Raw genomic sequence first — 16,281 nt, 5'->3', positions numbered from 1 at the left:
CTTCTGAACACGGCCCTGACCATCTACGAGTTTATTCTGGATGGTTGCATTGACATTCTGGGCCTTGACGGCGATACCGTAGTGCCAATCTTTAAAAATACATCACCCCAGATGGGACTCGAGCTCACAATCCCTGGCTTAGGAGGCCAGTGCCTTATCCATTAGGCCACTGGGGCTGTATAGAAAGTGAAGAAAATCATGAGTCTTAAGGGTCAGTTTGTGACCGCCAAATCATTATTTACAGGGCAAATTATTCTCACCGCAGACTGAAAATCTTTGATTAGGATTTAAAATGCACATTGTTGGGTGGCTAATGAATCGATTCACCCCATTCTCCCCATGTGGCCTGAACACTACGGTAGGTAATCAATCAAACCCAAACTGCACAGCCAGAGTAAAGTTTGTACAGGACACAATTTCAAAATTTGCAGATGACACAAAACTTGGAAGTGCAGTGAACAGTGAGGAGGATAGTGATAGACTTCAAGAGTGTAGTGATCAATAACATGTCATTCTGTGGTGGACACTAGGTGGAGCAGTAGAGCTGTATATAGCTGTATGCATAAGACTACACTACCCAGCTATATATTATATTAAGACTACATTACCCATGAGGCTAGGCTACCCACAAGGCAGCAGGCAAGATGGAAGCCTCTACAAGATGCTGTACAAGTCCACATGTGCTCAATAAAAGTAGCTAGCAAAAGCTAGCTGTGTTCATAATAAGAATGTCTATTTATTAATGAACATAAGAAAGAGGACATAGACAGGCTGGTGGAATGGGCGGACACATGGCAGATGAAATTTAATGCAGAAAAGAGTGAACTGATACATTTTGTTCGAAGGAATAAGGAGAGGAAATATAAACTAAAAGGGTACAATCCTAAAGGGGGTGCATGAACAGAGAGACCTGGGGGTATATGTGCACAAATCATTGAAGGTGGCAGGGCAGGTTGAGAAAGCAGTTAAAAAAGCTTACGGGATCCTGGGCTTCACGAATAGAGTTGTAGAGTCATCGAGTCATAACGGCAGAGATGGAGGCCATTCGGCCCATCAAGTCAATGCCAGCTCTCTTTAGAGCAATCCAGTCAGTCCCATTCCTCCGCTCTATTCCCATAGCCCTGCAAGTTTATTTCCCTCAAGTACCTATAGCACCGTTAACATAGTAAAATGTCCCAAGGTGCTTCACAGGAGCGATTATCAAACAGAATTTGACACCGAGCCACATAAGGAGATATTAGGACAGGAGCCCTAAACCTTGGTCAAAGAGGTAGGTTTTAAGGAACATTTAAAGGAGGAGAGAGAGGCAGCGAGGCGGAGATGTTTAGGGAGATACCGTGCCCACTGTCCATTCCCCGACCCTGCCCGCTCTTTGTTTTCATCAGTGAGCTCTGGAACTTTGCTCAAATTTGATTCACAATTCATGGCCTTCTCCGCCATCAATACTCCACTGGAATACACTGTAAGACTCAGCTGCTGTGACTCTGATCTCCTATTCAGTTGCTGCAGTTTGAGAGTAACTTTGTCCAGTTTACAGCCCATCCCCCATCGCTGCTGTGTCTGTGACTGTCCCACTGGTTTATTTTGCTGCTGTCTGGGTCCTGACCATAAATTCACTCTCCTGGGCCGACGTCCATTTCTCCACCGTTTCTGGGTCTTATGGTGGCCTCCAACTTCACCATCGCTTTCTGCCCCACAGCAAATCTCCACATTTCCACGGTAATCGCTCCAGCGTATCTCTGGGTTACTCTGCCCTCCCAAATCCTCACTCACTTTAGAACACCCATCAACTTGTAAACGAGGCCCTTACCATCTACAAACTTATTCTGGACGATTGCACTGATATTATGACATTGACCGAAACTTGGCTGAAAGGTGCCTATGAAAACTCCCCCAACTGCACCTTTCGCCCCTGGCAATCTTTAAAAACACATCACCCCAGATGGAATTCAAACCCACAATCCCTGGCTTAGAAGGCCAGTGCCTTATCCATTAGGCCACTGGGGCTGCAATTAACTTGCTGAAAATCGTGAGACTTAAGGGCCATTTTGTGACGTCCAAATCATTATTTAGAATCATAGAAATTTACAGCAAGCAAGGAGGTCATTTCGGCCCATCGTGTCCGCGCCGGCCAACAAAGAGCTATCCAGCCTAATCCTACTTTCCAGCTCTTGGTCCGTAGCCCTGTAGGTTACGGCACTTCAAGTGTACATCCAAGTACTGTTTAAATGTGATGAGGTTTCTGCCTCTACCACCCTTTCAGGCAGTGAGTTCCAGACCCCACCACCCTCTGGGTGAAGAAATTTCCCCTCAAATCTCCTCTAATCCCCTCTACCAATTACTTTAAATCTATGACCCCTGGTTATTGACCTCTCTGCTAAGGGAAATAGATCCTTCCTATCCACGCTATCTAGCCCCTCATAATTTTATACACCTCAATTAAATCTCCCCTCAGCCTCCTCTGTTCCAAAGGAAACAACCCCAGCCTATCCAATCTTTCCTCACAGCTAAAATTCTCCAGTCGTGGCATTTACATTTACCTGGCAAACTATTCCCAACGCAGACAGAAAATCTTTGATTGGGATTTAAACTGCACATTGTTGGGTGGGGACTGAATCGATTCACCCCATTCTCCCCATGTGGCCCGAACAGCACAGTAGATAATCAATCAAACCCAAACTGTGCACAGCCAGAGTAAAGTTTGAGGTAAGGTACAAAGAACAAATGGATCAATGCTAATTTGTGTATCAGTACAAATAAATATTCATTTCAGGGAATGACAGTGTCAGGACTTCCGGATTTAGACCGGGATCACGTTCCTCCCCCATCCCCACTCTGCTCTCCGTGCTCTTTACCCCCCTCCGAGTTCCTGAACTTCTCTCCCCCCGTTAGAGCCTCTTCCCTTCCGATCTCCCTCTCTCCCCCCTCCAATCTCCTCACTCCCCCCTCCGATCTCCTCCCCACTTCTCCCTCCGATCTCCTCTCTCTCCCCCACCAGTCTCCTCTCCCTGACTCCCCCTGCTCTCTCTCCCTTTCCACTCTATCCCCATCCAATCTCCTCTCTCTCTCTCCTCCCTTCTCTCTCTCTCTTCTCCTCTCTCTCTCCGATCTCGTCTCTCTCTCTCCTCCCTTCTCTCTCTCTCTCTTCTCCTCTCTCTCTCCGATCTCCTCTCTCTCCAGTCTCCTCTCTCTCACTCCCTCTCCTCTCTCTCCCCTCTCTTTCCCCATCCGATCTACTATCTCTCTCCTCCCTTCTCTCTCTCTCTACTCCAATCTCCTCTCTCTCTTCCCTCTTCGATCCTCTCTCACTTCGCCCCTCCACCCCCTCTCTCTCTCTGATTTCTCTCTCTCTCCAATCTCCTCTCTCCCCCATCCAATCTCCACTCTCTCCTCCCCCTCCTCTCTCTCTCCCCCTCCTCTCTTTCCTCATCCGAACTCCTCGCTCTGTCTCCTCCCTTCTCTCTCTCTCTTCTCCAATCTCTTCTCTCTCTTCCGCCTTCGAACCTCTCTCACTTCGCCTCTCCATCCCATCTCTCTCCCCCCCTGTCGATTCTCTCTCTCCCCTTTCGAACCTCGCTCTTCCCCGCCCCCCTCTTCCCCGGCCACCAGCGGCTCCCCTGAGTGATCTTCTCCGCACGGAGCCGAGGAACGCCGGGCCCACAGTGCAGGCCACAACCGTTGGGTGCTGCACAGGTGAGGCTCCAGGATACAGCGCGCCTGCGCAGATGTGGATCGGGCGCGCCTGCACAGCTCCGGTATACTGCGCATGCGCGCAGAAGACCGCAAAGGTGTTCGTGCAAATAATTACAGCGGGTAATGTGGAGAATTGTTGTGGGGCAGAAAGCACTGGTGAAGTTGGAGGCCACCATAAGATCCGGAAACAGTGGAGAAATGGATGTCGGCCCAGGAGAGGGAATTACTGGTTAGGACCCAGACAGCAGCAAAATAAACCAGTGGGGTATAATAAACTGCAAGGACCCGCAAATCCATTGGCAGTATAGGCGCACCAACGTCAGTGTTCTTGCTCAGGCCAACATCCCCAGCATCGAAGCTCTGACCACGCTCGATCAGCCTTGATGGACGGGCCACATTGTCCGCATGCCCGATACGAGACTTCCAAAACAAATGCTCTACTCGGAGCTCCGGCACGACAAGAGAGCCCCAGGTGGGCAGAGGAAGCACTTCAAGGACACCCGTAAAGCCTCCTTGAATAAGTGTAACATCCCCACCGACACCTGGGAATCCCTGGCCCAAGACCGCACAAAGTGGAGGAGAAGCATCCGGGAAGGCGCCGAACACCACGAGTCTCGTCGCCGGGAGCAAGCGGAAGTGAAGCGCAGGCAGCGCAAGGAGCGCACGTCAACCCAAGCACCCCACCCACCCGCCCCTTCAACCACTGTCTGCCCCACCTGTGACAGAGTGTGTAGGTCCCGCATTGGACTCATCAGTCACCTGAGAACTCATTTTTAATGTGGAAGCAAGTCATCCTCGGTTTCGAGGGACTGCCTAAGAAGAAGGAAACCACTGGGACAGTCACAGAATCAGCAGGTAACAGCAGCGATGGGGGATGGGCTGTAAACTGGACAAAGTTACCCTCAAACTGCAGCAACTGAATAGAAGGTCAGAATCACAGCAGCTGAGTCTTACAGTGTATTCCAGTGGAGTCCAGTGGAGTAGTGTAGTATTGATGGCAGAGAAGGCCAGGAATTGGGAAGTCAAATTTGAGCAACGTTCCAGGGCTCACTGATGAAAACAAAGAGCGGGCAGGGTCGGGGAATGGGCAGTGGGCACGGTATCTCCCTAAACATCTCCGCCTCGCTGCCTCTCTCTCCTCCTTTAAATGTTCCTTAAAACCTACCTCTTTGACCAAGGTTTAGGGCACCTGTCCTAATATCTGCTTATCCGAGTAGCCGAGAGGTATGCTGGAGGTATTTCTGTGGAAATTTCCAGGGCTGAATGATGTAAACAAAGAGGTGGATGGTCAGTGGGCCCAGGTAACTTTAAACTTGTACCTTGGGCTAGAATGCAACCACACAGGATCATACCTATCAGCCAAGGTCCCAGACTCCTCCATCATAAATAGGGACATTGGCAAAGGAGGAACTGACGCAAATCAATATCTCTAAGGATATGGTGTTAAGGAAGCTAAAGGGATTGAAGGTGGACAAATCCCCAGGGCCTGATAACATGCATCCTAGGGTACTGAAGGAGGTGGCCCTAGAGATAGCGGATGCACTAAGGATGATTTTTCAGAATTCATTAGACTCGGGAACAGTGCCGATGGATTGGAGGGTAGCTAACGTTACCCCACTATTCAAAAAGGGGGGTAGGGAAAAAGCAGGTAATTACAGACCTGTAAGCCTTACATCAGTTGTGGGCAAAATGCTGGAGTCCATCATTAAGGATGAAATAGCGGAGCACTTAGCAAATGGGGACAGGATAGGACAGAGTCAACATGGATTTACAAAGGGTAAATCGTGCTTGACTAATCTATTGGAATTTTTTGAGGGAGTAACTGGTAGAATAGATGGGGGAGAGCCAGTAGATGTGGTGTACCTGGACTTCCAAAAGGCCTTCGATAAGGTCCCACATAAAAGATTAGCATGGAAAATTGAGGCTCATGGGATAAAGGGGAAAGTTTTGGCGTGGATAGGGAACTGGCTGTCAGATAGAAAACAGAGAGTTGGAATAAACGGCTCATTTTCTGAATGGCAGGCAGTAACAAGTGGGGTACCACAGGGATCTGTCCTGGGCCCCCAGCTGTTCACAATTTACATTAATGACCTGGATCAGGGAGTCGGATGCAGCATTTCCAAATTTGCAGACGACACTAAACTAGGAGGGGGGGTGGGCTCAGAGGAAGAGACCAGGAAGCTCCAGAGCGATTTGGACAGACTGGGCGATTGGGCGGATAAATGGCAGATGCACTATAATGTGGACAAGTGCGAAGTTATCCACCTTGGGTGCAGGAACGGGAGGGCAAATTATTATTTAAATGGCAATAGATTGGGAGAGGGGGAAGTACAGAGAGACCTGGGTGTTCTTGTACACCAGTCACTGAAGGCGAGCATGCAGGTGCAACAGGCGGTCAAGAAGGCAAACGGTATGCTGGCCTTCATAGCAAAAGGGTTAGAATACAGGAACAGGGATACCTTGCTGCAGCTGTACAGGGCACTGGTGAGACCACACCTCGAGTACTGTGTACAGTTTTGGTCGCCTCATCTGAGGAAGGATGTTCTTGCCATGGAGGGGGTGCAGCGGCGATTCACCAGGCTGATACCAGGAATGGCGGGAATGACCTATGAGGAGAGACTATGTAGTTTAGGGATGTACACACTGGAGTTTAGAAGATTGAGAGGGGACCTCATAGAAGTGTATAAAATTCTGACAGGTCTAGACAGACTGGATGCAGAAGGAATGTTTCCCTTGGCGGGTGAGAACAGAACTAGAGGACATAATTTAAGGATAAGGGCTAAACCATTTAGGACAGAGATGAGGGGGAATTTCTTCACTCAGAGAGTGGTGAACCTGTGGAACTCATTGCCACAGAGGGCAGTGTATGCCAGCTCATTAAATATATTTAAGAGGGAATTAGATATATTTCTACGGGCAAAAGGGGTTAAGGGTTACGGAGAGAAGGCGGGGACGGGATACTGAATTAAAGGATCAGCCATGATCTCATTAAATGGCGGAGCAGGCACGAAGGGCCGAATGGCCTACTCCTGCTCCTATCTTCTATGTATCTATGTATCTATGTATCACCATCCCTGGGTATGTCCCGTCCCACAAGCAGGACAGACCCACCAGAGGTGGCGGCCCAGTGGTACACAGACGGGAGGGAGTGGCCCTGGGAGTCCTCAACGCTGACTCCGGACCCCATGAACTCTCATACCATCAGGTGGACTTCAATGTCCATCGCCATAAGAACATAAGAAGTAGGAGCAGGAGTCGACCATACAGCCATTCGAGCCTGCTCCGCCATTCAATAAGATCATGACTGATCTTCGACCTCAACTCCACTTTCCCGCCCGACCCCATATCCCTTGTTCCCCCTAGAGTCCAAATATCTATCTATCTCAGCCTTGAATATACTCCACGACTCAGCATCCACAGCCCTTTGGGGTGGAGAATTCCAAAGATTCACAACCCTCTGAGTGAAGAAATTCCTCCTCATCTCAGGCTTAAATGACCAACCACTTATCCTGAGACTATGCCCCCTGGTTCTAGACTCTCCAGCCAGGGGAAACAACCTCTCAGCATCTACTCTGTCAATCCCCCTCAGAATCTTGTATGTTTCAATGAGATCACCTCTCATTATTCTAAACTCCAGAGAGTATCGGCCCATTCTACACAATCTCTCATCATAGGACAGCCCTCTCATCCCAGGAATCAATCTAGTGAACCTTCGTTGCACCGCCTCTAAGGCATGTATCTCCTTTCTCAGATAAGGAGACAAAAACTGTGCGCAGTACTCCAGGTGTGGTCTCACCAAAGCCCTGTACAATTGTAGTAAGACTTCCTTACTCTTGTGCTCCAACACCCTTGCAATAAAGGCCAACATGCCATTTGCCTTCCTAATTGCTTGCTGTACCTGCATGCTAACTCTCTGTGTTTCCTGTACGAGGACACCTAAATCTCTCTGAACACCAACATTTAATAGTTTCTCACCATTTAAAAAATATTCTGTTTTTCTATTCTTCCTAACAAAGTGAATAACCTCACCTTTCCTCACATTATTCTTTATTTGCCACCTTATTGCCCACTCACTTAATCTGTCTAGATCCCTTTGCAGGCTCTTTGTGTCCTCCTCACAGCTTACTTTTCCACCTAGCTTTGTATCGTCAGCAAATCTGGATACATTGTACTCGGTCCCTTCATCTAAGTCATTAATATAGATTGTAAATAGCTGAGGCCCAAGCACCCCACTAGTTACAGCCTGCCAACCGGAAAATGACCCGTTTTCCTTATTCTCAGTTTTCTATCTGTTAGCCACTCCTCAATCCATGCTAATATATTACCCCAACCCCAGGACACCTTATCTTGCGTAGCGTTGTGGTTGTCGGAGGTCAATCACCTCAGCCCCAGGACATTGCTGCAGGAGTTCCTCAGGGCAGTGTCCCAGGCCCAACCATCTGCAGCTGCTTCATCAATGACCTTCCCTCCACCATAAGGTCAGAAGTGGGGATGTTCGCTGATGATTGCACAGTGTTCAGTTCCATTCGCAACTCCTCAGATAATGAGGCAGTCCATGCCCGCATACAGCAAGACCTGGGTGACAGTCAGGCTTGGGCTGATAAGCGGCAAGTAACATTCCCGCCACGCACAGTAACAGGCAGTGACTATCATAGAATCATAGAATGGTTACAGCACGAAAGAAGGCCATTCGGCCCGTCGAGCCCGTGCCGGCTCTCAGCTGGTCCCACTCCCCTGCCCTTTCCCTGTAACCCTGGAATTTTTTTCCTTCAGATACTTATCCAGCTCCCTTTTGAAAGATAAGATTGAGTCTGCCTCCACCACCCTTTCAGGCAGCGCATTCCAGATCTTAACCATTCACTGCGTAAAAAAGTTTTTTCTTACGTCACCTTTGGTCCTTTTGCCAATCACCTTAAATTGGTGCCCCCTGATTCTCGACTATCTCCAACTTACGAGAGTCTAACAACCGCCCCTTGATATTCAATTGCCTTACCATCGCCGAATTCTGCGGCGAGTGTCTCGCCTCCTGACTCCCCAAAGCCTTTCCACCATCGACAAGGCACAAGTCAGGGAGTGCGATGGAATACTCGGCACTTGCCTGGATGAGTACAGCTCCAACAACACTCAAGAAGCTCGACACCACCCAGGACAAAGCAGCCCGCTTGATCGGCACCCCAGCCACCATCTTAAATATGCACTTCCTCCACCACCAGCGTACCGTGGCTGCAGTGTGTACCATCTACAAGATGCACTGCAGCAACTCGCCAAGGCTTCTTCGGCAGCACCTCCCAAAATCGTGATCTCTACCACCTAGAAGGACGAGGGCAGCAGGCGCATGGGAGCACCATCACCTGCAAGTTCCCCTCCAAGTTATACACCATCCTGACTTGGAAATATATCGTCGTTCCTTCATCATCGCTGGGTCAAAATCCTGGAACTCCCTCCCTAACAGCACTGTGGGACTACCTTCACCACACAGACTGCAGCGGTTCAAGAAGGCGGCTCACCACCACCTTCTCAAGGGCAACTAGGGATGGGCAATAAATGCTGGCCTTGCCAGCGATGCCCACATCCCAGGAACAAATTTTTAAAAGTCTTTTACATAGCACCTTATTGAATGCCTTTTGGAAATCCAAATATTCGACATCCACTGGTTCCCATGTATCTACCCTGCTAGTTACATCCTCAAAATGCTCCAATAAATTTGTTAAACACAATTTCCATTTCACAAATTCCTAATCATATGATTTTCTGAGTGCATTGTTACCACTCCCTTAATAATGGATTCCAACATTTTCCCAATGACTGATGTCAGGCTAACTGGCCTGTCTTCTCTCTCCCTCCTTATTGTGGATGATTGCATTGACCTTACGGCCTTGATGGAATCTTGGCTACAGGTGATAATACAATCCTCCTTAATGCAGCCTCCCCGCCTGGCAGCACCTTCCACCACTTGCCCCGCCTAAACCGCTGTTGTGTCAATCATTAAAAACACATCACCCCAGATGGGACTCGAACACACAATCCCTGGCTTAGGAGGCCAGTGCCTTATCCATTAAGCCACTGGGGCTGAATGCACAATGTAACCCGCCTGAGAGCAATAGACCGCTCCGAAATGTGACATCTGCCTCACAGTTTCAGGGTCTTCGAAAGTTCAGCAGAGATGGGAGCTATTTTCACCCATCATATCTGTCACTGCTCGCGCCATACCAGAGCCACCTACAACAACAACTTGCATTTATGTAGCGCCGTTAACATAGTAAAATGTCCCAAGGTGCTTCACAGGAGCGATTATCAAACAGAATTTGACACCGAGCCACATAAGGAGATATTAGGCCAGGTGTCCTAAACCTTGGTCAAAGAGGTAGGTTTTAAGGAACATTTAAAGGAGGAGAGAGAGGTAGCGAGGCGGAGATGTTTAGGGAGATACCGTGCCCACTGCCCATTCCCCGACCCTGCCCGCTCTTTGTTTTCACCAGAGAGCCCTGGAACTTTGCTCAAATTTGATTCCCAATTCCTGGCCTTCTCTGCCATCAATATTAGGAAACTCGACTGGAATACACTGTAAGACTCAGCTGCTGTGACTCTGATCTTCTATTCAGTTGCTGCAGTTTGAAGGTAACTTTGTCTAGTTTACAGCCCATCCCCCACCGCTGCTGTTTCCTGCTGTGTCTGTGACTGTCCCACTGGTTTATTTTGCTGCTGTTTGGGTCCTGACCAGAAATTCACTCTCCTGGGCCGACGTCCATTTCTGGATCTTATGGTGGCCTCCAACTTCACCAGTGCTTTCTGCCACACAACACTTCTCCACATTTCCACAGAAATATCTCCAGCGTACCTCTCGGTTACTCTGCCCTCCCAAATCCCTTCAGAATGTCTATCAACTTGCGAACACTGCCCTGACCATCTACGAGTTTATTCTGGACGGCTGCATTGACATTCTGGGCCTTGACGACTATATCATAGTGCCAATCTTAAAAATACATCACCCCAGATGGGACTCGAACCCACAATCCCTGACTTAGAAGACCAGTGCCTTATCCATTAGGCCACTGGGGTTGCACAGAAAGCAATGAAAATCATGAGACTTAAGGGGCAGTTTGTGACCGCCAAATCATTATTTACAGGGCAAATTATTCTCACAGCACACAGAAAATCTTTGATTAGGATTTAAAATGCACAATTTTGGGTGACTAATAAATCAATTCACCCCATTCTTCCCATGTGGCCTGAACACTACGGTAGGTAATCAATCAAACCCAAACTGCACAGCCAGAGTAAAGTTTGTACAGGACACAATTACAAAACTTGGAAGTGCAGTGAACAGTGAGGAGGATTGTGATAGACTTCAAGAGGACATAGACAGGCTGGTGGAATGGGCGGCCACGTGACAAATGAAATTTAACGCAGAAAACTGATACATTTTGTTCGAAGGAATGAAGAGAGGAAATATAAACTAAAGGGTACAATCCTAAAGGGGGTGCATGAACAGACAGAACTAGGGGTGTATGTACACAAATCATTGAAGGTGGCAGGGCAGGTTGAGAAAGCAGTTAAAAAAGCTTACGGGATCCTGAGCTTCATGAATAGAGTTGTAGAATCATAGAGTCATAACGGCACAGAGGGAGGCCATTCAGCTCATCCAGTCCGTGCCGGCTCTCTGTAGAGCAATCCAGTCAGTCCCATTCCCCCGCTTTATTCCCATAGCCCTGCAAGTTTATTTCCCTCAAGTGCCTATCCAGTCTCCCCTTGAAAACATTGAGTGTCTCCACTTCCGCCACTTCCGTCGGCAGCGAGTTCCAGGTCATCACCATTCACTGAGTAAAAAAGTTTTGTCTCACATCCCCCCTGTATCTCTTGCCCAATTCCTTCAATCTGTGTCCCCTAGTCCTTGTGCCATCAACTAGTGGGAAGAGCCTTTCCCCGTCTAGCCTATCCAAACCCATCATAATCTTGTACACCTCTATCAAATCACCCCTCAACCTCCTTTGCTCTAATGAAAACAAATCCAGCTTCTCCAACCTGTCCTTATAGCTAAGATCCCCCATCCATGGAACCATTCTGGTAAATCTCCTCTGCACCCTCTCAAGGGCCTTCACATCCTTCCAAAAGTGTGGTGACCAGAACTGGATGCAATACTCCAGTTGTGGTCCAACCAGCGCTTTATAAAGGTTCAGCATAACTTCTCTACTTTTGTACTCAAAACCTAAAGCCTCTATTTATGAAGCCCAAGATCCCATATGCTTTGTTAACCACTCTCTCAATATGTCCTGCCACCGAGGTATAGAGTAGAAAATCGTGGAAATTATGATGAACCTTTATAAAACACTGGTTCGACCCAAACTGGAGTATTGTGTCCAATTATGAGCACCGCACTTTAGGAAGGATGTGAAGGCCTTAGAGAGAGTACAGAAAAGATTTACGAGAATGATTCCAGGGATGAGGGACTTTAGTTACGTGGATACACTGGAGAAGCTGGGGTTGTTCTCCATAGAGCAGAGAGGATTGAGAGTAGATTTGATAGAGGTATTCAAAATCATGAGGGGTCTGGACAGAGTAGATAGAGAGAAACTGTTCATATTGGCGGAAGAATCGAGAACCAGAGGACACAGATTTAAGATGATTGGCAAAAGAACCAAAGGCGACGTGTGGTATAACTTGTTCACTCAGCGAGTGGTTAGGATCTGGAATGCACTGCCTGGAAGGCTGGTGGAGACAGATTCAATCACAGCTTTCAAAGGGGAATTGGATAAGTACCTGCAGGACAAACATTTGCAGGGCTACGGGGAAGGGGCAGGAACAGTGGGACTAGCTGAAGTGGTATTGCAGAGAGCCGGCACGGGCTCGACGGGCCGAATGGCCTCCTTCTGTGCTGTAACCATTCTATGATAAGCTTTTGGTCACCTGTCCTAGTATCTCCTTATGTGGCTCGGTGTCAAATTCTGTCTGATAATCGCTCCTGTGAGCCCCTTGGGATGTTTTACTACTTTACAGACGCTATATAAATGCAAGTTATTGCTGTAGATGGCTCTGGCACGGCACATGAGCAGCGGCGGATATGATGGGTGAAAATAGCTTCCCTCTATGCTTAACTTTCCAAGATTTGGGAAATGTGAGGAATTTCAGAGCGGTCAATTGTCCTCAGGTGGGGTGCTGTTTGTATTCAACCCCAGTGGCCTAATGGATAAGGCACTGGCCTCCTAAACCAGGGATTGTGTGTTTGAGTCTAATCTGGGGTGACGTGTTTTTAATGATTGACACTATGGCGGATTAGACGGGGCAAGTGATGGAAAGTACAGCCAGGCGGGGAGGCTGCATTAACCGTAACTTGTGAGCCAAATTTCCGTCAAGGCCATGATGTCAATGCAATCATCCGCAATAAGCTCAAGGGTGGTAAGGGCCTTGTGGACAAGTGTATTGACAATTCGAGGAAGTGGGAGCAGGGATTTGGGAGGGCCGAGTGACCAAGAGGTTTGATGGAGGTATTTCCGTGGAAGTTTCCAGGGCTCACTGATGTAAACAAAGAGGTGGATGGTCAGTGGGCCCAGGTAACTTTAAACTTGTGGCTTGGACTAGAATGCAACCACACAGGATCTTACCTATCAGCCAAGGTCCCAGACTCCTCCATCACCATCCCTGGGTATGTCCCGTCCCACAAGCAGGACAGACCCACCAGAGGTGGCGGCCCAGTGGTCCACAGACAGGAGGAAGTGGCCCTGGGAGTCCTCAACGCTGACTCCGGACCCCATGAACTCTCATGCCATCAGGTGGACTTCAATGTCCATCACCATAAGAACATAAGAAGTAGGAGCAGGAGTCGACCATACAGCCCTTCGAGCCTGCTCCGCCATTCAATAAGATCATGACTGATCTTCGACCTCAACTCCACTTTCCCACCCGAGCCGATATCCCTTGTTCCCCCTAAAGTCCAAATATCTATCAATCTCAGCCTTGAATATAGTCCACGACTCAGCATCCACAGCCCTTCGGGGCAGAGAATTCCAAAGATTCACAACCCTCTGAGTGAAGAAATTCCTCCTCATCTCAGTCTTAAATGGCCGACCCCTTATCCTGAGACTATGCCCCCTAGTTCTAGACTCTCCAGCCAGGGGAAACAACCTCTCAGCATCTACCCTGTCAATCCCCCTCAGAATCTTATATGTTTCAATGAGACCACCTCTCATTCTTCTAAACTCCAGAGAGTATGGGCCCATTCTACTCAATCTCTCATCATAGGACAGCCCTCTCATCCCAGGAATCAACCTAGTGAACCTTCGTTGCACCGCCTCTAAGGCAAGTATATCCTTCCTTAGATAAGGAGACCAAAACTGTGCACAGTACTCCAGGTGTGGTCTCACCAAAGCCCTGTACAATTGTAGTAAGACTTCCTTACTCTTGTGCTCCAACACCCTTGCAATAAAGGCCAACATGCCATTTCCCTTCCTAATTGCTTGCTGTACCTGCATGCTAACTGTCTGTGTTTCCTGTACGAGGACACCTAAATCTCTTCGAACAGCAACATATAATTGATGGGCCTTCAATAACCACAAAACTAGAAGTTATAGACTTAAACAAGTTGGCTTTTAATCACTAAGATCAGAGCTAACATCTCAACATGCCGACTGGTTCACAGGAATGAGTCATACAGATCCTGGGATCTTTATGTAAGAAAAGTCAGGGGCAGAGCCAAGAGCCAAGACCTGGAACCTCCCAGATTAGTCGGGAAAGAGGAAGTGAAACTATACACAGTGGGGGAGGGTAATATACATGAGTGCAAAATGAATACAGGATCAAGACAAACAGATTTCATTACATTCACCCCTTCTATAGATTTAGTCCATCAGGGTGATGTTTCTTAAAAGTTGGTATAAGTGAGTCTGTCAGGAGGTTTTGCAGTTCTCAGTGATCGGCGCAAAGCCGGTTGGGGTGCCTCTAGGGGAGTGGATTCTGGTTCCTCCGCTGTCCGGGCCTCTGCAGTGTCTTCCAGGTTATCTGCAGTGTCCTCCAGGTTAAAGTTGGGTATTGATACCTCTGGGTGTCCTGTCTCTTTGTAGTGTAGGTCTTCATCGGGTAGTCTCCCATCGTTCTCTCCGCTCCCCGAGGGAGCGAGGTCTTTTATGGAAACAGTGTCCTCTCGCCCGTCAGAGTATTCGATATAGGCGTACTGAGGGTTTGCATGGAGGAGCTGTACCTTTTCCACAAGGGGGTCCGTTTTATGGCCTCTCACGTGCTTCCGCAATAGTACTGTCCCCGGAGACGTCAGCCACGTGGGTAGAGATATGCCCGAGGTGGATTTCCGGGGGAAAACGAACATCTTTTCATGAGGGGTAGCATTAGTAGCAGTACATAACAGAGACCTTATGGAGTGGAGCACGTCTGGGAGGACTTCCTGCCAGCGGGAGGTCGGAAGGCCTTTTGACTTTAAGGTTAACGTGACAGCCTTCCAAACAGTAGCATTCTCCCTTTCCACTTGCCCATTACCCCGGGGGTTGTTGCTCGTGGTTCTGCTAGTGGCTATCCCCTTCGAGATCAAGAACTGGCGCAGCTCGTCTCTCATGAATGACGTCCCCCTATCGCTGTGTATGTAATTCGGCATGCCAAACATGCAGAATAGATTACAGAGACACTTGATGACCGTGGCACTGGTCATGTCTGGGCAGGGAATGGCGAAGGGGAAGCGGGAATATTCATCAATGATATTGAGGAAGTATACGTTACGGTCGGCAGAGGGAAGGGGTCCCTTGAAGTCCAGACTTAGGCGCTTGAATGGCCGTGTGGCTTTGATAAGGTGTGCACGGTCAGGCCTGTAGAAACGAGGCTTGCATTCCGCACAGATGCGGCAGGCTCTGGTCATTGCCCTGACCTCCTCGATGGAGTGGGGCAGATTGCGGGACTTTATAAAATGGTATAGTCGGGTGCCCCCTGGGTGACAGAGGTCGTTGTGGAGACCCTGTAATTTGTCCGTATGAATGCTGGCACACATTCCCCGCGATAGGGCGTCTGGGGGTTCATTAAGGGCTCCCGGCCTATACATAATATCATAGTCGAACGTGGATAGTTCGATCCTCCACCTGAGTATTTTGTCATTCTTGATTTTCCCCCTTTGTTTGTTATTAAACATGAAAGCCACCGACCGCTGGTCGGTGAGCAGGGTGAAACGTTTGCCGGCTAGGTAGTGTCTCCAGTGCCGCACTGCCTCCACTATAGCCTGTGCCTCCTTCTCGACAGAAGAGTGCCTGATTTCAGGTCCCTGAAGGGTTCGGGAGAAGAAGGCCACAGGTCTCCCAGCCTGATTGAGGGTCGCAGCTAAGGCAAAGTCTGACGCATCGCTTTCGACTTGAAAGGGAATGCATTCGTCCACTGCACACACTGCAGCCCTTTCAATGTCCTGTTTAATACTGGTGAAAGCCTCCCGAGCTTCAGCTGATAGTGGGAAGGACGTCGATTTAATGAGGGGTCGGGCCTTATCAGAGTAATTGGGCACCCATTGGGCATAATACGAAAAAAATCCCAGGCACCTTTTTAAAGCTTTGGGATTGTGTGGCAGGGGCAGTTCCTTTAGGGGGCGTAATCGGTCAGGGTCCGGTC

The 16,281-nt window shown here is 48.7% G+C and overlaps 1 non-coding gene across 1 annotated transcript; it reads right to left on the bottom strand.

Moving 5' to 3' along the window:
- Window positions 1-10,679: 10,679 nt before the first annotated feature.
- trnar-ucu (transfer RNA arginine (anticodon UCU)) lies at window positions 10,680-10,752 on the bottom strand. The gene has a single exon. It is a non-coding gene; the product is annotated as a tRNA-Arg (tRNA).
- Between the last annotated feature and the right edge of the window lie 5,529 nt (window positions 10,753-16,281).

Source organism: Somniosus microcephalus, chromosome 28 (assembly GCF_052327205.1).
Source record: "Somniosus microcephalus isolate GS21.2 chromosome 28, FLI_Smic_1.0, whole genome shotgun sequence".
Lineage (NCBI taxonomy): Eukaryota > Metazoa > Chordata > Chondrichthyes > Squaliformes > Somniosidae > Somniosus > Somniosus microcephalus.
This window is presented reverse-complemented; position numbering and strand designations above follow the sequence as displayed.